Source organism: Myotis brandtii, unplaced genomic scaffold (assembly GCF_000412655.1).
Source record: "Myotis brandtii unplaced genomic scaffold, ASM41265v1 scaffold131, whole genome shotgun sequence".
Taxonomy (NCBI): Eukaryota; Metazoa; Chordata; class Mammalia; order Chiroptera; family Vespertilionidae; genus Myotis; species Myotis brandtii.
The window spans coordinates 1,415,750-1,427,352 of NW_005354632.1; the positions used below are offsets into that span (position 1 = coordinate 1,415,750).

The following is an 11,603-nucleotide window of genomic DNA, read 5'->3' on the forward strand; positions in this document are numbered from 1 at the left end:
GAGGAAGAGGAAGAGGAAGGAGGAGGAGGAGGAGAAGGAGAATGAGAAGGAGGAAGAGGAGGAGGAGGAGGAGGAGGAAGAGGGGAGAGGAAAAAACACAATGAGGGTCTTTCCTTGATAAATCAAAACACAAGTTAACTGGGGAAATAACCCTTTCCTCATTTCTTCCTCTTCCTGCCCAGAGGTGAGCATAATTCCCATATCCAACATCCCCTTGTGGCAGCCTTCTCATGACCATGAGACAAGAGCATGAGAGTAAAGCCAATGAGGATGGTGGAGCAGAGAGTGACAGCCTGCTCCCTGGGTGGCATCCTTGAGCATTTGAGTAAGTACTAGCATCTACTACCTCTGAACTTCTTGTTTAGAAAGAGAAAAAGTTCTGTTAGCTTAAAGCATTTGTTTTCTTTAGGATAAGATATATTAGGGTAATGAATTGTTTCCAAAAATGATTGTTTCTTGTTTCTGAGTGGTCCAGGCTGGGGGTGGGGGAATGGAAAGCTCAGGGACACGAGCTAATGGGAGCTCTGCTGTTTTCAATATGTAGCTGCTAAGGCTGCTTGGGACACAGAATCACACTTAGCAGAGAGGGGAGAGGACAGAGACACCCTTTTGGGAGGTTTTGTGGGCCAGGCCTGTAAAAGGCACAGGTCGCGTCCACTCACGTTCCATTGGCTAGAACTGAGTCATCTGGCTACTCCTAAAAGCCAGGGAAACAGAAATGTGGGGTACCCAGGAAGGTTGTAAGTTGAATATTATTGTTGTTACTTGCAACTAAAAGAATTCCTAACTAATCAAATGTGTCTGGAGCTTAGGGAAAAACGTTTGGTGAGTTATACAGAGTTTTTCCTTAACTGTAGTATCTATATTTTTTAAGACAGATCGTATGTGATAGGTAAAACCCAATGGCATAGATGACCTCACCTAGGAAGAGGGTAGAGAGTAAGAAGGCACAGAGATGGAGCCCTTTAAATTGTTCACTTGGACCCAACGAATGACTGAAACGTCTCAGTGGCCTGGAGGGACTTGCCTTGGGTTGAGCAGACTCATGACTGAGAAGTAAGAGCAAGTCTATGGATCAAGGTTGCCAAGTAGTTTTGTGTTGTGGGGCTTCTGGCTGTAAAATCCAAGCAGGGCTGTCTTTGCCTCTGTTTTGTTTCTCCAAGGCACTAACTTCCACAAACAGCTGGATAAAGCTTTCGGTAAGATGGGTCCAGCTTCCCCTTTTCTCTGATGAGGATATTTTATGTGGACACCTAGCAACCCAGATCCTGAATGTGGGAAAAGCTCCCAGAGAGATTCCGTTTCGTCCCCTCTTCCTTGTCCCCACTTCAGAGGCTTCCGATGGGGAGACTGCAACTTTTCTGGTATTAATGTTACAAAGCCATTCGAAAGGCAATAGATGCACCCACTGGAACCTTCCTCTGCCAGGAAGGATGTTCCCATCAGGCAGTGGTCTTTCCTGACAGCTTTAGCCACGCGATAGAGATGGTACTGCTGATCTCTGGAACCTGAGTTGAAGGTCATGGTAGACTGTGAGGTGTCCTCCACCCAAAGGGCTATCAGTGTCCTTCAACTTGCTCTCCTCAAAGCTCCCACTCGCAGTGGCTGAGCAAAAACAACACTCAATTGGGGCTTGGTCTGGAAACCTGGGGATGTAGGCACTCATTAGCTCGAGTCCTATCTATTTCACAGTCAAATAAACTCTACAAGGGCAGGAACATCTCATTGCACCCCTACCCCTGCCATACTCTGAGATGAGGATGATAATAAGCAGCATGCATGGCATTCTCACTTGACGCTGAGCTTCGTACTTTGTGTTTGACCAGAGGTATCCCATTTAATTTTCACCAGAACTTTACCAGGTAGGTAGTATTGTCACTTTTTTGTTTTTATAGATGAGGAAGCTGAAACAGGGTAAGTAGGCAATCAAGTCACAGAGTTCACAAATGGAGGAGGCAGGATTCAAGCCCAGAGGTCTGAGTAACCCTACACCATACCCCATTAATTCTTATTGTAAGGATTAAAGACCTAGGTAGAGTACCTGAGCACCCTGCTGGCATCCAGCAAGTGCTCAATAAATGACTGCTATCACTGTGCCATCGTCCTTCTTAATAGGTAAAGATTGTACAATTTTCTTACCAGATTGCAAGGGAGGCTTTAGACTGGTGGTCTTGTGTCTTATGTGACAGTGAGGAAGCTATCCAAGATGACTCCTTCGTTAAGAAATGTGAGGATTTCATGACATGACATCTGAGGTCTTGGTGACCTGGCTCAGAGAAAGAAAAGGTCCTGCAGTCCTCTTGGTGTTCTCATTTATAAGACTTCAGTTACTCCCTAACTGGTTTGGCTCAGTGGATAGAGCGTTGGCTTGCAGACCGAAGGGTCCCAGGTTCAATTCCGGTCAAGGGCATATACCTTGATTGTGGGCACATCCCCAGTAGGAGGTGTGCAGGAGGCAGCTGAATTGATGTTTCTCTCTCATCAATGTTTCTAACTCTATCCCTCTCCCTTCCTCTCTGTAAAAAATCAATAAAAATACTTTTTTTAAAAAAAGACTTCAGTTACTAGTAGTATCTTTCAGTCCCCTGAAGAGTATAAGATTGATTCAATTCATTGTCATTCTGATCATTTTTCCTTAATAAAGCTTATTTTTCCAAAACAAAAACATTATAAAACTTGGAAAATGCAATGAAGAAAAGGAAAAAAAATCAATGTAATTGGACTACTCTCACTAACATTTTTTGTTCTAATTGACATTTTATTCATATTTTTATTTGTTTGCTTTGTTGATAACATGAGAGACCCTTGAATTCCCATGCACTGGAGTCATCAAATTTTTAAAATCTGGTCCCCTTGGCCTGGGGACACAGAGAGGTCCTGCCACTGGCCGGTTCTGAGACCTCGAGTCCCCAGGGTGCAGTTAGACGGATCCTGGCAGGGCAGTGGTCAGCGGGGCCCCTCAGGGCGGGGTGACAGAGGCCCTGATATCTCAGGGAAAAGCACTCAGCTCGGAGCCAATATTCTGCACAAGGGTCGACCCAGTGCAGGAGGAAGTTTTCCTGGGCCCGGTTCCCACCCTTGTGGTCACATCATGGTGACGCAGCAGGAAGCGGCCTCCCCAGAGCCCAGGTCTCTCACAGGAAAGTGTTGTCGGAGGCCCTGCCCGGGCAGGAGGGCCGTGCACACTGGGCTTGCAGCAGCCTTCCCAACCCGCAGTGTTTGCTGACAGGCGGGAATGCCGGCCTCGGCTGCTGTGGCATTTCCTCTGCCTGGTCCTCATGCTTGCGGTAATGCCTGCGCCGGTGCCATAAATCAGCTCTGCTCCGTGCCTGCCCTGAGGGACCTCCAAATGGCTCGCCCTCCAGCAGGCACCGTGAGATCCCTCCGTTTAGATGCCATGTACGAAACAGTGACTGAGCAGAGGAAATCGATTTCCCAGTGGGAACACATACTACTCTGAAGCCTTGGACCTGTTCTTCCCTTGGCTTGAGTGGCTTCTGGAGGCCACGCAGAGGAAGGGGAGGCTGCATTCATCTTCTCTCCGGGTGGAACCTTCTTCTTTGTAGAGATGGATTACACTGCTGTGCTGTCCTGTTGATGTCTCTTCACCTTTCCTCACTATATGTCCACACCAATGATGAGCTCACCCTCTGAGGCTCTCCCCCACCCGCCTCAGCTACAGGGACGAGCAAAGGAATGGGAGCCCAAACACCTGCAGGTTTGCCACACCCCCTGCTTGACAGTCGGCAAAGACCCTTCCCTCTCTGAGCCCTGAGCTCCCTGGAAAGTTGATTCTCTTAACTGGACGATGTATTACCTGGCATTCCCTGCATGTGACATCACTACAGACCCTGCACACATCAAAAGGATAATAAAGGAATATTACAAGCAATTCTGCGCATGTAAATGTAATAACTTAGGTGAAATGAACCTATTCCTCAAAGAGCACAAACTAACAAAACTCACCCAATATGAGATAGCTAACTATTAAGGAAATCAAATTCATTATTTAAAATCTCCCCCCCAACAGAAATCTCTGGATCCAGATTTCTATCAAATGTTTAAAAAAGAATGAACTCTACAAAATATCTTACAGAAAACAGAAGTGGAGGGAAGATTTCCCCCTTATTTTATAAAAAAGTATTACCATGACACTAAAATCAGACATTGACAGTACAAAACACACACATACACACACAGACACACACACACTATAAACCAATATACCTCATGAATGTAGAAGCAAAAGATTAGCAAATAGAGTTTAATAATATATAGAAAGAATTATATTCCATGAGAGTGGGATTTGTTCCAGAGATGAAAGGCTGGTTCATTATCTGAAAATCAATCAACATAATCCACCTTATTAATAGGCTTAAGAAAGATCACTCGGTCATCTTAATTGATAGTAAAAAAGTTTTTTACAATATTCAACACCCATTCATGATCAAAACTATGAGACTAGGAATAGAAAGGAACTTCCTCATCTTGACAATGAGCACTTACAAAAATATCTACAGTTAACATAATTCTTAATGATGAAAGACCAAATGCTTTCCCTCTAAGATCAGAAACAAGGCAAGGTTATCTTCTGTCATCACTTTTATACAATATATTTCTGGAAGTTTTAGCTAGCGCAATAGGCAAGAAGGGAAGTAAATGGCATACAGATCAAAGAAAGGAAGGAAGGAAAGATTGAAGGAAGGGAGGAAAACGTATTGTTCCTCTTTGCAGATTACACAATTGTCTATGAAGAAAATCTTAAGGAATCAACAAAAGAAGTCCCCTAGAGAACCAATACGTGTGCTTCACAAAGTCACAGGCTACAAGATAAACATACAAAATTAACTGTATTTCTGCACACTAACAATGAACACATTGATACTGGAATTAAAAACACCACACCATTTACAACCATTCAAAAAAAAAACAAACCGAAATAGGTGTAAATATAAAAAACATGTATAGGACTTGTATACTGAAAACTACAAAATATTGATCAAAGAAAATAAAAACAAATGGAGAGACATAGCATATTCATAAATTGGAAGAGCCAACTTAGTAAAGAGGCCCATTCTCCCCATACCGATACACAAGTTTAATACAATTCATATTCAGTTCCCTGCAAGACCTTTTGTAGACCTATACAAGGTTATTCTAAAAGTCATATGGAGATGCCAAGGAGCTGGGATAGCCAAAACAATTTTTAGAAAGAAGAGTCAAACGTGAGGATCCATCTTCCCATTTTATGACTTGTTATAGAAGGAGGGTAAGCAAGGCTATGTGATGCTTGTGGAGAGGTAGGTCAAGAGAAAAGCATCAAGAACCCAGAAATAGACTCAAACAAATATTCCGATCTGATTTTGACAATGTTTAAAAGCAATCCAATAAAGGGAAAATAGCCTTTAAACAAACAATGTTGGAACAATTGCTCATCAAAGGGCAAAATAATGAACCTTGATCTAACTCTCATACCTTCTACAAAAATAAACTCAGAATAGATCATGAGCTTAAATGTAACATGTTAAACTATGAAAAATTTAGGAAAAAAAAAGAAAAATCTTTGGGATCCGGGCAAGGCCAAGTTCTTAGACTTGACACCAAAAGCACGATCCATAAAAGAAAAAAAATGATGACATGGATTTAATAAAAATTTAAATGTTGGCTCAGTAAAACACCTCGTTATGAGAATAAAAAGACAAGCCAAAGGCTGAAAGGAAACATTTGCTAAGCACATATAATCTAACAAAAGACTAGTATCTAGAATATATTTTTAAAATCTCTGAAAACAGAACCTTAAAAAACAACAACAATCCAATTAGAAAAATGCGCGAAAGACATGAATGAACAGACCTTTCACTGAAGAGGCTATACAGATGACAAATAAGCACATGACAACTTGTTCAACACCATCAGTCATTAGGGAAATGCGAATTAAAACCACAAGGAGATATCACTACACACCTATCAGAATGACTAAAATAAAAAATAGTGGCAACATCAGATGATGACTAGGATATGAAGAAGTTGGATCACTCATACACCGCGGGCGAATATGCAAAATGGTACAGTCATTAAAGAAAACAGTTTGGCAGTTTCTGTAAAGACCAAGCACGTGGCTACCATGCAACCCAGCAATTGCACTCTGGGCATTTACTCCAGAGAACCGAGACGCTATTTTCACACAAAACCCATATACAAATCGTCATAGTCACTTTGTTTGGAATGCCCCAAACTGGTAACAACCCAGACCTTTCAACAGGAGAACAGTTAAAGAAAATGTGCTACCCCGTGCTGTGGGTTCCTTACTTAACACCAACAAGGAATGAATTGGTGATTCATGCACAACCTGGATGAATCTTCAGAGAACTATGCTGACTAAAAGCCAACCCCAACGGTTATAAATAATGTGATATTTTGTTATGGCAACCCTAGCAGACTAAGACACTGGGTAAAGGGTACGCAGGTTCTCTGTTATTTCTTACACCTGCGTGTTAGTCTAAAAGTATCTCAAAACCAAAGTTTATTAAATTCTTTTTAGCAGCGTAGAACTTAAACAGCTCTATCTGAGAAGTACCTGAAAGACAACAGAGGCCTCTTAGCTAGATTTTCTGTACCAGGCCTGTCGGGTGCCTCTTCTCGGTATACCCATGATTCCTTGTGCTTATCTCTATCACTGCCTTGATCTTATTCCTCTACAATTAGCTATTTTCATACCTGTCTTCTCCACTGACTCTTTTAAGTGCATGGACAACGTCTCAATCATCTTCTACTTAGCATGCAGCCATTTGTTTGTTGCCATGATGTCTGGCACAGGGTAGGTACTCAAGAAACGTTTGTTGCGTGGGCAAGTCATTGAATGCCTATGTAACAGCATTCAGTGGCAGACTTTTGTACTGGCTTCTTTTGCGCAGAACATCTGAGAACAAACTTAAAGATGAGACTGAATAAAATGAAGACACTAACACATTTTTTTTTACTAACACATTTTTATAAGGAAAGAATTTTCTATTGTAAATTCACTTAAGAAAATTTCTTTTTTTTTTTTTCCTGAAATATTTTTTTTTTATTTTATTTTTTTTATTGCTTAAAGCATTACAAAGGGTATTACATATGTGTCCTTTTTTTCCCCGCCCTTGACAATACCCCGGCTTCCCCTACCCCCCCCAGTGTCTTATGTCCATTGGTTATGCTCATAGAAAATTTCTTATAAGTACTGATAAGACATTCCAAAAATTTCCATCATTCTTTTCATTTTATTGAAAATATTTTCATTAGGATTAATGTTTTCTATTTAATAAAGACTTGGTTTGCTTATTGTTTTTCCCCCCAATAACAACTTTTACTCTACAGAGTTTTAGCCTCCGGCATAGTAAGGACGGAATAATTGTTCGCTGTTATTGTTATGCATCCTTTGTCGATGAAGAGTAAGAATATTTGGGTGCCACAAAGACAGAGTGTAAACTTTAGGCTAGAAGTACCCAGCTCGATCAGTGGGAGATGGAGTGAGGCAAGGGAGGCCTTTGACACACTTCAAATTATACCTCATGGTAGACCCTGACCTCCAAGGTATGAGGCTGGCCCTTTCCACAGTAACCTACTAGGAGAAATTAAATATTTCTTTTCTTTTTTTAAAAAAAATATTTTTATTGATTTCAGAGAGGAAGGGAGAGATAGACATAGACATAGAAACATCAGTGATGAGAGAGAATCATTGATCAGCTGTCTCCTACATGCCCCACACTAGGAATTGAGCTTGCAACCCAGGCATGTGCCCTGACCAGGAATCGAACCGTGACCTCCTGGTTCACAGGTCGACGTTCAACCACTGAGCCACGCCAGCCATGCAAAATTCAATATTTCTATGACCTTTTTTGTTCTGTGAACACCTGAATTCAGTCATTAATAATGTATTGGGAATGTTTCCCCCAATCTTCCAGACCTGCCAGCCTACAAAAGACCATGGATGCCGAAAGTCCTCATTCAATCAGCAAAGAGCACCAGCAATGGCCACCTTCTACTCATAGGCGGGGCAGCTGGGAAAAATCTGCAATGGGGACTCTCTTGAGTTTTAAACTGAGTTGTGGAAAAAAGTCCTGAGAAATCCCTTGGAAAGAATGGGAAAGAATCCACATAAAAGATTTTATTGCTTATGACAAATTCCTACTGCTCATATAAATTTCTTTATAAACTAGACTAACATTATAAATATGCAATGTATACACACACACACACACACACACACACACACCCTGACATATTGACTAGGCTGCATTTATAGTGTGCTCCCCAGAAGAAAACATTGATTTCTCTCTAAACATCATTAAATGCAAATGGAAAAACAATTTTAGGAATCAAGTTTTCAAAGACCTTCCCATTCTGAGGTGGACTCGAAGTCCCTCCCTATTTCATTCTGGATAATTCTTCTACTCTCATAAGCTAGAGTAGACATTTATATTTTATTTAATTTGCAGATGTGCTACTCCTTAATTTACCAGAATGTTTTCGCTACCCTTCCTTTAAAGGGTGGTGCTTCATAAGTTGCTCACGATATTTTATATTTATTATATCATTTGTTTCCCCAATATTCCTGGGGGTAGTTTTTTTTAAAGGGCTAACAAGGTAAGAAGCAGGTTTATTCTCCCCATTTTACAGATGAGGAAACTGAGATATGGGGAAGGAAATGGACTTCCATTCATTCATTGATTATTTATTGAGAGTCCCTGCCTCTAGGGTTACAGTAACTGTCTGAATCCCTCTTCTCTTGGAGTTCCTAGTCTTATGGGGGAGTCAAATGGTTGTTTTTCAAATGCAAATCCAATCATGTCACATCTCTGCTTAAATTATTTCTGGTTTTTGTATTTTTCGTGTGTGTGTGTGTGTGTGTGTGGTTTTTGTTTGTTTGTTTTGTTTTTTAGCAAATTTCAGAATAAAGACTAAAATTCTCATCGTGGCTTACAATGTCACATGGTCTTACCCTATATCAACTACCAGCAACCTCATCTAATTTCCGTTCATGCTCCCACCAAAGCTTCAATTCTCTCACCCAAGAGGTTTTTATGTTTTGGGTTTTTTAAGAGTATTTTATTTCGGTTTTTATTTTTATCAAAGTTTTAAAGGCATATAGTTCAAACAGTTGATATTTTTTTTTAGAATGGTAATTAACCACATGGGCTCTTTTATTTAAATCAGCTTTTTTGGAAGTTTTTCTTTTCTTTTTTTTTTTAATATATTTTATTGATTTTTTACAGAGAGGAAGGGAGAGGGATAGAGAGTTAGAAACATCGATGAGAGAGAAACATCGAGCAGCTGCCTCCTGCACACCTCCCACTGGGGATGTGCCCGCAACCAAGGCACATGCCCTTGACCGGAATCGAACCTGGGACCCTTCAGTCCGCAGGCCGACGCTCTATCCACTGAGCCCAACCGGTTTGGCAAACAGTTGATATTTTTAATAACCTTGTTACAAAGACTAACAGCTCTCTTTTCTCCAGACTCAACCACTTTTAAGTCGCCAGCCGAATCTTGTGGCATTTACCTCCTTATCTCTCGATAACATTCTTGGATCGCCACATCTCTATTTTCCAGTGTTGAGCGCTGTCTATTGACTTCACACAGAGGAGTAGGAGGCTTCAGTTTTATTTATACGCCACCCCCTTCTGTTTCCACCCCTACAGACTGCCATGACTTCTCATTCTGAATCCAAATTTTATAATCAAAAGCAGATTTTCTGTGCTACAAATTATAGCATACAGTTATATTTATTTGTTCCTGGTTCCGAAACATCTGAATAAAAGGCTCAGCTCAGGGGGGAAACGGATAAAAGGCATTAACTGGATTTTTTCACTAGAAGGAATCTTAGGGATCATTTCTTCCGCTCTTTTAACTTCAGACATATTGATACCTAGGTTCAAGGTCAACTGGATGACAGGCAGGGGACTAGCAGGCAGTCTTCAGTCATTTCCAGGACTGTGAGAAAACGTTCAATGAAGATGAATTTAGGGCTGATCCCTGAGAGTCAGGAAGTTTAAACTGTTTGTCTGAAGGTACCCTTCCGGGCAATCCTGGCAGAAGTAATTGGGCTGGATCTTGAACCCAGCTCCTGCACTTTCCCTTTTTAATTGACATCACATTGCATCTCTATTTGTCAGACCAAGACCATCGCTAATTCTTGGAGCCTGAAACTATCTGGCCTGCCGTCAGCCTCACAGACCCATTGTAAGAGTTAAGTAAGTAAATACAGAGGTAGGCACTGTACCCTGAAAGAATGCCTGACAGGTGGTAAGCACCCGTAAATGTTAGCTGCCATCATAACGCCCCTCCTCTTCCCCTCCTCTAATTCCCTTCCCTTCCTCGTTGCTGACAAACCTTGGTTCTTGGGCCTGACAAATACCTTCTTTTCTGTGATCGCCCTCATGAAAGATTTCCACTCGATCTCCTTCTTGCCTTTGTCCACTCAGAGTTCAAACCTTTATCCTCTCGTCTAGTTTTCTTCATTTTTTTTTTACACCTGCCTCCCATTTGTAATTGGCTACAAGTGGCCCTTTGGGTTCCGCTGCCCCGGGGTGTTCCTCCTCGTCCGTGCCTCTCCACACCAACCATTCCGTTCCGAACCAATGCCAGTCCCTCCCAAGGAGTGCTCCCTGGGCCAGCAAACACTCTCCACACTCACAGAGAGAAGAGAATCCAAGAGCCCTGCCCCGAGGTGCGCCCACTCTTCGCCTGCCTTCTCGGCAGTGACAGCGTCCTCGTCTGGAAAGTAAGGGCACGGGCCAACCTCGCCCTGCAATGCTTGGGCTTAATAACTGCTTTTGTTTCATTTCAGATATTGGATCCTGCTCAGCTGGGAACCTGGGTTGTTGCACCTCCCACAGCAGCGGCCACAGGCTGCTGAGCCCCCTGACTGCCCCCTTCCTTTGGTTTTGTTTTCCTTCCTTGGAAAGAAAATAACATGAGTAGCTCCAGAAACTGTTGGTAGAAGACACTCTGTCTGTTGCATCCTGGGGAAGATCACAGCAAATGAAGACCGTCCTGCATCCGTCACTCTGAGAGTAGCCATTTGTGGGGGGAGAAGTAACTAAACACCTTCGTATCTCTACATCCACTCCCTGTAACGAAATCAGCAAAACCAAACTGTTGGCAAGACGTGGGCCTTTAGGGGTGACTTCTCTTCCTTTCTCCTGCCTCTCCCTTCTTGCCGCACCTCAAGATCAAGGGAGAGCTTCTCAAGATCGGAAATTCTGCTACATCCTGTCTCCTTAGACAAAATTTTCCACTCTCATTATTATTTCAAATACCCCCTTGCCCAATAAATGGCAAAGAAAGAAGGGATTAAAGAAAGCATGAAGGAAGAGCAAAGAGAAATGAAATATTAGATTAGCATCCAATATACGTTAGGCCTTTCACGAGTCACTGAATATGTGCTGTTCGGTTAATAATGGCAACAATCCCTCACGGTCACTGCTATTATCACTGCTCACGGTAGAGAAAAGGGAAGCTCAAGGGGGTTAAATTGTCCATTGTTATTGTCCACTGTCGTATTAGTCAAAGTAGGCTGTAGTCAAATTCTGCTGGATCCAAAGCCTATGCTCTTCCCCACCACC

General features: G+C 42.1%; 1 long non-coding RNA gene across 1 annotated transcript in view; it reads right to left on the reverse strand.

The window, feature by feature from the left end:
- The window catches only part of LOC106725041, a 20,506-nt gene that overhangs the window by 6,868 nt on the left and 2,035 nt on the right, over nt 1–11,603 (reverse strand). Inside the window, exon 2 of the long non-coding RNA XR_001360897.1 lies at nt 1,262–1,268. This is a non-coding gene — a long non-coding RNA (uncharacterized LOC106725041). The remainder of the gene's footprint in view (nt 1–1,261; nt 1,269–11,603) is intronic.